The following is a 14368-nucleotide window of genomic DNA, read 5'->3' as shown; positions in this document are numbered from 1 at the left end:
TCAGCCAAGACAAGAAAAGGCTGATAGATGAGCAGAATGGTAAACTGCTATTATGAAGTGTTTAAAGATGTGGATTTAACAGATCTTAAGTTGAAACTGATAAACTGATTATTAGGGAAGAGCAGTTACCTAGAAATCAACAATTAGGTGTATATGCAGCATTTCCAGAATGATTTTTTTTCCAGTCTTCAACATGTTCCCTAGAATTGGGATTAAATCTGTAACAAGAACATAAAAACTCCAAAGCCTAACTCTTCTTTATTAATGGACAGAAATTCCATTCCCAGCTCAAGTCACTTTCATATCCCTTGCAACACTTGAATGAGGGAGAATTATCCATCTCCCATATTGAACAATATAATCACTCATTTCAGATTGGGAAGCAGAACATCTTCCTGAAAGTCGGTAATCAAAGGTTAGACAGATTTCCTACATCAAACAAGCAAACAACTCAAGGATTCCATTCCTGCTTTGGAGGGAAGCTATATGGACCCTGTCTATCATTTGGGAGCTACATTTTTTTTTTCAATTTGCTAAGCAGCAGCAAGGAAATGGCGTGGGAAAAAATCTTTACCTGAGATTTTGGCGCACAGGTTTTAATGCTTGCTGACAGAACACATCAATCTGGCTTAGTATAAGACTTTTTTTCTATGTAGAATGGGCAGATTAGTGTACTTAAATGTGGGATTTTGCAACATTCATAATAGAAGAACTTTCAGTTCTTTTCGAACTTTCAGAGCCTTTATGATATGTACATTGTCTTATAGTAGTTTGTGTCAGATTCTTGTACTAGGGACACTCTGTCCAACATGGACCCTTTAGCTCAGGAGTGTCAAACTCAAGGCCCATGGGCAGGATCTGGGCAATGGGTGCTTAGATCTGGCCTGTGGGGCCAGCCTGGAAACAGCAAAGGACCAGCCTGCAGTGCCTCTGCCAGCGAAAACAGAGCTCAGGGAGAGGTGTGTGGCCCCTCCAACTCCATTTGCACTGGCAGAGGGCTGCAGAAGGCTGTCATGGCTGAAAATGGGGTGCGGGGTCGCGCACAGCCTCCAAGCTCCTTTTTCACTGGCAGAGGGCTATCAAAACAAACTAAAAACAAAACAAAAGGAGAAATGTTTCCCCTTTTGCATTTGAGCATGCAAGAAGGGACAGGAAAGGAGAAAGGGAAAGAGGAAAGAAAAAGAAAAAGAAGGGAAGATGGGAAGAGAGCAAGGAAGGAAAATATGAGAATGGAAGGAAGAAGAAAGGAGAAGGAAGAGAGAAGGAAAAAGAAGAAGGAAGGAAGGAAGGAAGGAAGATAGGGAGGGAGGGAGGGAGGGAGGGAGGAAGGGAGGGAGGGAGGGAGGAAGGAAGGAAGGAAGGAGATAAGAGTGAGGGAGGGTCTTAGGAGAGTTCTGCCTTAGCACTTGTCCACCATAAGTGCCCCCGACACAAGTCATCTCAAGCTGGACACACCCACCATGGTCACACCCTCCCAGCCATGCCCCCCAGCCCTCCGAGGTCAAACACGACCCTGATGCAGCCCTCAATGAAATTGAGTTTGATACCCCTGCTTTAGCTGCTTTGTTATATTTCAGGTAACATTAAACACTAGCTATCATCCCAAACAACTTTTAAGAAAGCTTCATAGAACTCAGATGTATAGATTTTTCCTTTTATTGTTGAAGGCATCAAAGTGTATCTTACAAAAAATCAATTGTTAGTATTAAAATAGCAATTTTGACTGAAGACTAATAAATAAACATAGCTGACTAGGGAATTGAACATGGTCTGGTCCTGTGAGCCACTATCTTAAATAAATGATTTATAGATTCTAAAAAGAGGGTGCATATAAATAAGCAGGAGGCAGAGAGATAGAGAGACAGATGAGATGATATTATGGAAAGGGCAGCCTTGTCCATTTGCTCTGTTTTGTCCACTACAGTTAATGTGGGCTTTCCACCACAAAGTACAACTTTCTTCAGGGATCAAGCGTTGAACTGCCATCCTGCACTTTAATTGTAAATTTCCTGCCTTTGCCAATTTTCTTTTCATAAGAATTCTTCAGCCATGAAAAGCAAAGAAATTCTTTCATGGTTGACGCTGATTTTATTCTGAAAGCATCCTGTTGACCCAATCAACATGGCAGTCATTTTAACACTGTTCCTAATGAATTATTATAATTGGAAATGGGTCCCACACACCGTATCTGTTAAAATGAGTTGCTCTCTCACTTTTGCTGTTGTTAAGCCCCATACCTGGTTTGAGGGACCAGTGTTTCAGAGCTAGTCAGCACCTGCTTGGAACACTTGATACACTCCTGATTTCTTTCAAGTGCAGCCAAAGGATCAAGACTTAATTAGCAGAGAAATATCTCTTACATAGATCAACCCATTGCAAATTCCCTGAGGGATACAGATTTGTCTCTATTTGGAAGCTCCACCCCAGCGTCCCATTCTCACTAGGCAGCCTGTGTACATTTTTGTCATCTGGCAGACATATTTATGCACTGTATGATACCTCTGGAGCATTTCTTGTGGCAAAGGAAACTTTATGTTTTCAGGTAAAGATAAGGCAAGTTGCAGCAGCTTCAGTGCATACTTATGTTCCTTGAGTGCCAAATCAAACAAGACGGGGCAACTTGTCTCCTCTAATGCTCTTCAGAAAGATCCATTCCTTGACTCATTTGTTGGCTTGATTAATATAAAAATATTTTAATTTTTTTAATCCTAAGAGTAACCATCCTTCAGCGCAATACTTCATTGACAAGATTGGCCTAAGGCAGCAGATTAAATTGTAATGCAGTGGAGGAGAAAATGCATATATTTTTTTCTTTCCCCAAAAATAAATTTGGACGGGAAATTATTATAATATGGTTTATATACAGTTTGATGGCCCATGTCAACGAAGTCCAAGGGATTTTTGCAAACAAATAATTCATTGCCAAGTTTACAGTAAATTATGATATTTATCCTCCTCTTGATTTGCATAACACTGATTTTAAAACTGCTTTATTGTCCCTTGTTTATCTGCTTTTAATGACAAACTGAGCCATTCAAATAATCCAAACTTATCCCACTGCAGTCAAAACATGATGGTTAATGTTCCCATGGGAAACAACTGTAAGGAACAATTTGTATTACCCTGTGATACTAACATTGTGTCAATTTTTTGGTCAGTTCCACACCTTAACATGTGCTGAAAACTGAGTTGACTCCATGGTCATAAATTCCTTCCATGCAAGAGTTCTTCAATCCAGTAAGCTCTTACTTTTCTGCTACCAGGAAAAAAGAAAATTAAAATTTAGTTCTGCCTTATAACTTTAATATAGTGCTGTATTTTCATGCCATATCTTTCCCTGATCATCAAGATGCATACTTTCAGGATAGCAATAGCAGTTGGACTTTTATATCGCTTCTTAGTGCTTTACAGCAGTTTACAGTCAGCATATTGGCCCCAACAATCTGAGTCCTCATTTTACCTATCTTAGAAGGATGGAAAACCGAGTCAACCTTGAGGCTTGTTAGGATCAAACTCCTGGCAGTGAGCACAGCCAGCTGCAATACTGCATTCTAACAACTGCACCACCACGGCTCTTGTGATAACTAACTTGTATCCTATAATTTGTTATAAAAGACTACAAGAGCTCAGTTCTGAGCCTTTATAGTCACATTGGCCCACGAATGGTTGATGTTGAATGTCGATCCCAGTATCCTTGACTGTCTTCTGAGGATCATTTGATGGTCTTCTGAAGCAGCTGAGATGAGCAGCAGCTATGACAGAAGCATCCACTTCTGGAGGTGGTTCCCCCCAGTTATTAAAATGGGAGGACACTGGAATTCCCCAGCATCTATTGATTTGCTTGAGGGGGGAGGGGAAGATGATTGGTGACTCTTCTCCCCATCTGCCTAAGCCGTGTAGTGAAATGGAGCAAGCTGCCTTGAGAGATGGATTTAGATTTTTGTTTCATGCAAGAGTGGTAAAGACCTGAATGTAATCCATCAACAACGCTTTTGCTCTTAGAGATTAGCAGTACATGGGCTGGACACACATTGCGACCCCTCTTTTCCCTTACAACTTCAGGTTCTGCCACTTGGAGGAAAGTTAGATTTGACAGAATGAGGATAAGTAGTATCACCTGGGCATTTCATATAAAAAGGATCAGATGAAAGATATTTTGCCCACAACAACATTGTACAATGTCTAATTACATTTACCAGAACAAGAAGCTTAAGGAGTGTAGCAGTCTTCCCATTGTACAGATAAGGAGTAGTGGAACAAGGACCTTCCCAGGCCATGATCTAAAGGGCAGTTTTGCTCAGTTGGTGTAGGGAATGCAAATATTTTTTTCCTCAGAAATATTACTTTTTTCCCCCAGTCCTCAGAACTTCAGAATATTATTTTGAAGGAATGTATTATTCTATGTAGCAAAGTCATATTCGTTAGAATATGAAGAGTTGAGTGTGCCTAGAATCTGATCCAAGACAGTGTTTAAGATTTGTATATAGGCATATTTATAAACACCTGAAAATTAAAGAATATTTCTACAAATGTTGCCAATTAAATAGCACTTGCCTAAATTAATATCTTGCTTAATTATACATGCAAACATACGTGCACTTCTCCAAACACACATGCACACACGCCTCAGAATTTATCAGCTTTTCTTCAATTTTTTCAGAAGAGCTGTATTAAAAATAAATGAGAATAATTTTGCACGGTGATATATATACACATTATTTGCCATGAATAAAGTAGTTTGTTCTCCAAATGTACTCATGCTAAGTTTCTTTTGGCAGAGCTATGAAGTGCACAACCATCTTACATGCAATTATGAAAAGTGTTTGCCTCAAAATAAGAGCTGCATTAGCATCAAAATTTCCATTTTTTTCCTGATGGCTACGCTTGCTAATAGATTACTACTGCTCATAATGATTAAAACATCCCCACCAAGTCATCACTCCTTCACTTGATGAGAGGAGAATGCTCTGAGCCCATTAAGTCTCATAACTGGGTTTGTGTTCCTACACGGGGAGAGGGATTGTACGGGGTGTGTGTTTTCATATCCACACATACTGCCTGTCCATATATATTTATATACATTCTTATATGCTTGCACACACATCTATGCGTGAAGATAAGTACAGCCAAGCAGCAGACTGTTTATTTTTCAGGCGACTTTGTCAGCTGCTCCTATGTGCCCATCTTATAAATATTTCATGCCCAATATTTAATATTATTCGTTTCCCAAATCGGATCAGCTTTGAAATGCTCCTCAAAGTGAATTCTCTCCTAACAATGGTTTGATGCAAAAGCCTTTTTTCCTCTCTTAAGAAGAAGAGGTTGCACATGGTCTGCTGCCATAGCAGCATGAATAGTTCTTTTTTAATGGAAAATCAAAGATACTTTACATTAATTCAGAGAGAAGTGGTGAGAAGGGAGGAAGGCAAAGCTGGACACATACACACCTTGTGCTTCAAAACATGGGGAAACAACGCATCTTCCTTTCTCTGATTCTGTGATTATTACCCTGCCTGTTTTTGAGCTCTAATGGGAAGTGACAAGTTTATGTAAATGATCCACCCAAGGATTTTGCTCTTATAAAACAGAGCAGTTACTCTGGGCTTTCTAATTATTTCATGCCTTGTGGTTCTGTGATAAGGCAGAGATGACGATACTTGGAAAGTCTATTGTGATTGACGTGCCACTGTCCCTGTGGAACTCATTAAGGTTTGTGTTTTATAAAGGGGGAAGAAAACCCTACCAGGCAAAAATAAAGTAAAATAAAAATAAATCAACCATTTTTAAAAATCCCACTGGTGGTGGCTCTTTTTTTCTCTATTTATTTGTTTGGAATTCTGTGTTCATGGAAGAATCTTAAAATATAAAGAGTTCTGCTTGCTTACTCTGGAGAAGCTCTGGTTTTCAGCCTTCATATGTGGACACTTTTTCCTAAGCTGATTATTCCAAATGATTGTCTATATGCAAGGCCATCGAATGCATTGTAAAATATTCATTAGATAGTGTTATGAAGAATTAAAGGCTAGACCAGTAGTTACTTCTTTTAATGTGTAGAATTACACTCATCTCCCTTCTTTTTTCTTTGATGGAACTGATAATAATATCAAGGTATGTATCTAGGTACCATATATTTTCTTTTTTAACATTCTTGATCTCATTAGAGAATTGTTTAAATGATATCATTCCAGATCGTGGTATCAGCCTTGGAAAATATTATACATAAATTCCTGATTCATCCATCTGAATAGTCTATCTGTTAATCCACCTGTCTGAGCATGTCAAAGTCAGTTGTTCTGTTATAGAAAAACCAAATGGTAAACTGTTGGTGGAAGTCCACATAGGTCTTAGACAATTTTTACCTACTGTGTGGAGTTACGATACTTTTAAGACCTTGCCCATATTTACTTGAACTGATTTCTCAGAATGGTTCCACTTTTCCCTTCTTCTCTTTTTCCCATTAATATATACATATTCAAATATATGTAGTTTCAAACCTAATGACAAATTTCAGGTTGCATATCCACTTACAGTTACAGATTGAGCCAGAAGTAAAGAGACAGAAGTGATATAATTGTAGAGAATGTGAACTTTCCGCATATCTTGTTTCTGTGGTTGCTGAAGTACAAGAGATGTGACACAGGTTTGTACAATTCTTACCCGACATAATTTTTCACCTACTGATCAGTGTTGAAATTAATCATACTGGTTGCATTATTGTAGGTATCTAACCCTTTGCATTATTGAAGTAGAAGTTGATTGAGAATGACGGGTGCATCGTTCAGAACCTGAACACATCTGGAGAACATCAGGTTAGTTAAGACTGCTAGTTTGCTAGTTGAGATTCTTTTGCTAATTGTGATTCTTTTGCTAGTTGAAATTCTTCTACCAGAAGGTGCCAGCTGTTTTTGCATATATGTGTGTTGTTACTGAACAAAGGACCGTTTGTCAGGAACTGATCGATAATGTGACATTTGTGTTAAAACTCCCATTCTTTTCTTATTAGCATTAATCTTTTTTTAAAAAGTGAGTACAGGTATTCAAGGACCACAATTGAGCCCAAAATTTCTGTTGTTGAGACATTTGTTAAGTGTGTTTTGCCTCATTTTATGACCTTTCTTGCCACAGTTGTTTAGTGAATCACTGCAGTTGATAAACTAGTAACCTGGCTGTTAAGTGAATCTGGCTTCCTTACTGACTTTGCTTATCAAAAGGTCGCAAAAGGGGATCACATGACCTTAAGACACAGCAATGGTCATAAGTATGAACCAGTTGGCAAGCATCTGAATTTTGATCACATGATCATGGAGATGCTACAAAGGTTGTGAAAAATAGTCATGTGACTTTTTAAATGCCATTGTAGCTTTGAACAGTCAATACATGAACTGTTGACGACAACCTGTATATTAATTATCCATAATCTAATGTGTTTGATTCAAGCAGATTAAGCAATTCTTCTAAGAACCCAGGAAGAAACAATTATTTGGCTAAGTTTACATGACATACCAAAAAGCAATTAGAGTGTTGTGTGAACTCAGCTTCTGTAATTTATTTTATAGTTCAGTGAATTGTGCAGATCCAGGCAATTGAGTTGATTGAATATTAGGTTAATTAACCCTGGAAAAATAAGTTATAAATATACTCATGTGTTCATAGCTTTCTTCTGGCGGTTCTATTGAAGAGAATATCATTAGATGCAGCTTTTCTTGATGTACTTACAGTGACATGGTTTATTTTTTCAGCAGTTGCTAAAGATATAGTACCTTATGTTTAAAAATATTTGGCTGTTCTAACCCTCAGATTTCTCTGACTTAATATACCCTGTTTCCCCCAAAATAAGACATCCCCTGATAATAAGCCCAATCAGGCTTTTGAGTGCATTGCAATAAGGCCAAACGCTTGTTTCAGGGTTCAAAAAAATATAAGACAGGATCTTATTTTCAGGGAAACAAGGTATTATGGTCTGTTTTTAGTTAAAATTTAACAATCAAATTAAAATACTCATCTATTTCACCCATTATGCTAATCTATAATCTATAGTTTGTTTGGGCAGGTTTAGCATGTTTGTGAATGGATAAAATTGCGACATGTTCAACAAACCTTTGTTAAACTAACCAGGGTTTATGTGTGTATTCATTTAGGGTTAGTGACTGACAGATTTATTAACAAGTTTTATAAAGCTGCCTAGCGTGCCTCTTAAAAGGGTTCAACAGGGTCACCAGTTCAAACAATCCCAACAATTAGGCAAACTGAAGGTGGAATTAATTGCATTCTGGAGGAGTGTGTAGAGTAAGTACAACAAAGTGAAGATCTTCCAAAACTGGGTGTCCCAGTAAGTAGTGTTTAGCACTCTGGAAATCAGATGTTTTACCTATTTTATCTAGTGGAGTTTAATCCAATTTCTGCCACAAATATTATAAAATGTTTCTTAAAGTTCCCCATGCTTTTATTGACAAATGTGAGACATCTTCTTTCTAGGCCTACTTTCAGAACTACAGCTGACCCATTTTGCTAGCACAATTTAATCTTTTCTGAGGGCTTCTTATCCCTGGACAAACCACCTGCTAGCAACTTTTGCTTGTTCTACTTTGAAATGTGCAATTATGGTAAAGCAAATGATTTTTTTTCTTTCCAAATTTAATATGGGCATTACTAATTTTCCTAACATTAGTTGGTTGCTTTTCTTTTCATCTTTTATGCCACAACTATACCTTCCTCAGATGTCTTCTTTACTTAAAACACTAAACATTTAGATACAGCAAGACTGAAAGAATTTCAGCATAACCACGACAGAACAAACAAACTGCACTTGCTCCTTCTAATTATGAGACACCGACATATGGTAACAAGGAAAAAAAAGCTTCTGCCCAAAAGTACCAGGAAGATCCCCCTCCCTCCCTCCCTCCCTCCCTCTCTCCCTCTCTTCCTTCCTTCCTTCCTTCCTTCCAAAAAAAGCCAAGGTGTCAGCTGTGATTGTGTGGTCACAGCCACAGTATTGGCATTTTTTTTTTACCTTTCCCTCTCCCCAGAGATCTCACTGCTTGCTTGCTTGCTTGCTTGCTTGCTTGCTTGCTTGTTTCCTTCCTTCCTTCCTTCCTTCCTTCCTTCCTTCCTTCCTTCCTTCCTTCCTTCCTTCCTTCCTTCCTTCCCTCCCTCCCTCCCTCCCTCCCTCAAATACATACACACACTATAAACCATGAATAGAAATAATGCTGAGGGAAATAGAAGTGCTGCAGGGATCTAGACAGCTTTCTATTTTTCATATGTTAAGATCATTGATTCTCCTGCATCAAGAAGATTTGCCTGAGGAAACAGAGTACAGCTAAATGCCTGAAGATCAAAGCGTTGGCTTTGGCTGAATCCGTCAATCAATGTGAACTTCGGCTTCTCTTCACCCTGCAATTTGGAGGTATGGGACATGAAATCCTCCTCACTTTACCACTGAGCTGCTCTCAGAGACTCTCAGCATAAACATAGAGATTGGGATGTGTAAAGAACTTGGAATTCAAAACATTCTGAATTTGAAATAGGTTTCCTAATTACTTAAATGTACTGACATGGTTTCCAACAGTTTCAGAAACTCAAAAACAGAATCAGTTCAAGTTTGAGACACTTCTAAGAATGCTTGGGAAAGTATCAGAATAAAAACTGAAAAGGTCAGAATAGCTGTTTTGAACTAAAAATGGGGGCATTTTGAACTCAAAGTGTTTTGAGCTAAAAACACTTTGAATTTGAATGGCACAGATACATACATTAGAGGAATAAATTAGTTCTTTCTCACCCAATTAGTTCAAAAAGGTCTATATCAGGTCAGATTTCAAAGAAGCAAGTATCCGATTTCAAATCAAACCAGTATTTGGCCTCGCCTTTTCACTTTTTGAACAGGAAATGGATCAAGATCGGACAGCTTTCTTTTCAATTATTTCAGTTTTTTAAGTTTTCGTCTTCTCCTCTCTTCCTCCACATGCAGTAACCCATAATACTGTAGAATCCACCAGCAGCCCTCAAATGGTCTGAACAGGTAGAGTCAATGTCAAAGGGATAAGGAGATCACTCTGTAATATACTCTCTGAGTTTTTGCAAACTGCAGTAATCATGATCATTGATGAAATATATTCATAATTCATAATCATAAGAACCCTGGTGGCACAGTAGTTAGAATGCAGTATTGCAGGCTAACTCTGCCCACAGTCTGGACTTTGATCCTGGCGAGACTCAAGGTTGATTCTGCCTTCCATCTTTCCAAGGTCAATAAAATGTGGAGCTAGATTGTTGGGGACAATATGCTGATTTTGTAAACTGCTCATCAGAGAATGCTGGAAAGCACTAAGGAGCAGTATAGAAGCCTAAGTGCTTTTGCTATTGATGTAATCAGTATTAAAAAAATGTGATCTGGAATGTGAGATTGGAAATCCATGAATATTCTGAGCAAAATTTAGACTATAAAGGATGCAAATTATCCTTTTTTAGCAGAAATCTTTAGTATCCCAACTGATGACTGTCCTAATATTGCAATTTTCCCATAATCCATAAGATCCCATCATCATAAGGCATTTCAATATCTTGAAATATATGTTAAGATGGTAATCAAAATGTGTGTGATTTGTTTTTTATTAAAAGTAAATGCACCTATGTTTCCTATTAAAACTCATATTTCAAAACACAGATTCTTCCTTTTCACTATATGGAGTACAAAAAGAAAAATGGTATGCAAAATATGTGGTTCCACTTTTTCCAGCATTAATCTGGCCATTTGCACTTTCAGTGAGAATTCTGAATTTATTCTATTATCCTACAATCACACCCCACTTCCTCTCAGCTATCCATGATATTCTCAAGAATGTTATCCAACACTAAAGCTCAAAACTATCAATATTTTTAACGTGCTTATTAAAAGTCTAATTTTCACATATAGAGTTTCACATGAGTTATAGACAGGTCATGGCATCTGAGTATCTCCTCCGAGGACTTCCGTGTACCTTACCAATCTTAGTGCTTGATTTTTCTGTCTTCCATTAGGTACTATCCCTGGGTATAAACATCATTTTGGTTCTTAGAAGAATGTATTAGCAATGAAAAATCATTGGATTGGCAGAAACCTCTGTTTTCCAGATCATACATTACAATTTTTCCTCATCCTTTCCAACTTTGGCATTTGAGTCTACAACAATAAGTAGCGTATGTTGCTTGCATGCTTTGATTATTTCAGATTGAAGTTGACAACACAACTTGTCAACTGCCTCTTCTGCATCAGTGTTTGAGTCATAAACTTGAATAATCATTATATTAATGGATTGTCCATGAAACTGATATTATTAGTCATTGACTGCAATGTACCCAGAATCTATTGCCAACTATGAAAGTAATGGGGGGTTCCTTTATTTTTCTTGGCTGAGTAGTAAACAGTAAATCCACTCCCACTCTATTTCAATTCATGCTTCTTGCATTTTTTTACAATGGATGATTGTCATGTTTTTTCAATGTTTTTTACATTGTAAGCCACCCAGAGTTGCTGGATATGAGGTGGGCAGCAAATAAATTTCATAAATAAATAAATTCCATGTTTTTATTATTATTCTGCCTTTGGATTTTTTTTTATGTACCTAACATCAGGACTTAAGTAATGCTCTGTCATTACTAAAATTATTGTCTATTTCTAACATAGCTGCTGTCTCATACAAGTGCCTGTTTGCTCTAGATGTACACCATTGATGATCTTCACATCTTGTGACCCAACAGGGAGTAAAACTCTGTGTCTGAACCCGAGCATGTTTTATTCTTCCTTCCAGGAACATCCCCTCCCACCATGATGAGCATCATAGCATGATTTGGAAAGATTCACCGGCATTATAAATTAGTATTGTGCTATGGTATACTATAAACTAGGGGTGTCAAACTCAAGGCCTGGGGGCCGGATCCAGCCTGCGGGATGCTTAGATGTGGCCTACGGGGCTGCCCAGGAAACAGTGAAGGACCGGCCTGCGGTGCCTCTGCCAGCGAAAGTGGAGCTCGGCAGGGGGTTGCAGGAGGCCATCGCAGCCAAAAACAGAGCTCGCGATTGCGACCGGCAGCACTCCCAAGCTCTGTTTTTATTGGCAGAAGGTTGCCAACAACCTTGAGCCCTCTGGCAGAGTGCTCAAGCCACTACTGGTGCCCCGAGGTGATGTTGACCTGGCCACTCCCATCCTGGCCACTCCCACCCTGGCCACCCCCACCCCAGTCCCCAAGGTCAAACACAACCCTGATGTGGCCCTGATGTGGCCCTCAATGAAATTGAGTTTGACACCCCTGCTATAAACCATTACTATAAATTATTCAAAGATGATAACAAGAAGTATCTAATTAAAGAAATATATGATTAATTTATAACTACCCGGACAAATCAAGGCCTAAACACCAGATTAGTTAATACATGCAAAATGAATAAATAATGTATCAATGATTAATAATAAAATATATGTCATATTTTACACACATATAGAAAGAGAGACGGAGAGACAAATATCTCATTAAAATCGACAATTTCTGAATTATTTGGATGAACCATTGAAGAAGGTCAAATCCGTATGAACCAGGGTGAAATGCTCCCGGTTCGGACCGGTGGCAGGCAGTTCGGAGAACCGGTAGCAAAAATCCCTGCCCCCGCCCCCCATGCCCAGCTAAGCCACGTGATCATCAGAGCCTTTTTTTCCTTTTAAATGGCTCTGACCAGCCAAGCTCTGACGATCCAAGCTCTGAGGATCCCAGCTGAGTTGCCTGCTAATCAGGCAACTCAGCTTGGATCACCAGAGCCATTTAAAAGAAAAAAAGTGTCTTTTTTTCTCCCGCCCCCCCCCCCTCCAGCCTCCAGCTTGCTTACCTTAGATGCTGGTCGCAACACCTGCCTTGCTTCGCTTGCTGTAATACCTGCAATCCATTGCATCAGCAAGCAACTGAATCTCCCTGCCTGCAATCAAGTTCATCGGTGAACAGCTCTATCTGCAACTTTAAGACTTGTGGACTTCAACTCCCAGCAAAGCTGGCTGAGGAATTCTGGGAGTTGAAGTCCACAAGTCTTAAAGTTGCCAAGGTTGGAGACCCTTGTTCTATTGGGTAAGTTTTTTTCCCCTTTGGGAGCTTTAAAAAATAGTTAATTGGGGTTTTTTTTAGTTGTTCTTTTTTTAGACTTAGCCATTTAAAGTTTAGGAAGTTTCAAATTTAGCTGCTTTTATATAAAAATAAAAATAAAATAAAATAAAATAATATTTGTGCAGCTTTCTGAGATTTAGTGTGTTTCTGTAGTGTTTCACTCTAACTACACAAACACACAAAATCTCACAAAGCTGTATGTGGAATTTTGTGTGTGTAAAGTGTTGGTTTTTGGGGCTTTTTGTGGCTGTGTGAGGTTCCTGCTTGTTGCAGGGGCCATTTTGGGTCTAGCACAGCTACTTTTATATTGTGGGTGAGCCAGTTGTGTTGTGTTGTGTTGTGTTGTGTGTGTGTAAAGTGTTAAAGTTGTTTTTTTGGGCTTTTTGTGGCTGTGTGAGATTCTTGCTTGTTGCGGGGCCATTTTGGGTCTAGCACAGCTGCTTTTACATTGTGGGTGAGCCAGTTGTGTTGTGTTGTGTTTTGTAGGTTAAAAAAGGGCAAAGAAGTGACATTGACTTGGCCACGCCCACCCAGTCACCTTACCACCAAGCCCCGCCCACTAATTAAGCCACACCCACAGAACCGGTAGCAAAAAAAATTAGATTTCACCCCTGGTATGAACCAATTGAAATTAATTGAAAATTGGTCTTAATGTATATGATACTAAGAGAAGAGATGGCAGTGTTCATGTTACAATGCTTTCTCACCTGGATTATTCCAAAGACAGGAAAAGAAAGAACCCACATATTTATAATGTTGTAGGTTAGCCTTGAACAGGATCAGAAAGTGCTGATGGCACACATCCTTAATTTGGAGAATGAGTTCAATAACTCTTACACTCATCAACCATAATATTTATGACTTGAATATCTGAATGCCAGCTGATCTTCCAGAGAGCGTTGGAGGTAGGCCAAAAGGCAGAGTAAATGGCATACTTCAAGTAAGATGATAACTGTTTCTCTTTTATCAGGTTAGATTGTTAGAAATGTATTAGATTCTGCTACTGTTGTTGGTGCCATAATCTAGGAAGGAAATCTAGGAAAAAGTTTGGCTTATGGAAAAGATCACTACAATCTTTTTTTTTCTTTTGTGCTATCTATGCAGACCACATTAGCTTTTTTTTTTTATCTCCTCAGATTAGTTTGTGTGGTGCCTGACTGTCTTAGAATAAAGTCTGGGAATTTCCTGCAAAGTGTATAATATGCTTGAGGTTTCTAGCTTTCAACATTTAATTGCCAGAAAA

General features: G+C 38.6%; 1 long non-coding RNA gene across 1 annotated transcript in view; it reads right to left on the bottom strand.

Annotated features, from left to right (window-relative positions):
* LOC117679934 (uncharacterized) overlaps positions 1-14368 on the bottom strand; it is a 119154-nt gene that overhangs the window by 45610 nt on the left and 59176 nt on the right. The gene's annotated exons all lie outside the window — the stretch shown is intronic.

Source organism: Pantherophis guttatus, chromosome 8, assembly GCF_059756535.1.
Source record: "Pantherophis guttatus breed Tessera chromosome 8, ASM5975653v1, whole genome shotgun sequence".
Taxonomy (NCBI): domain Eukaryota; kingdom Metazoa; phylum Chordata; class Lepidosauria; order Squamata; family Colubridae; genus Pantherophis; species Pantherophis guttatus.
Note: the sequence above shows the minus strand (reverse complement) of the source record. Positions and strands in the feature narration are given on the sequence as shown.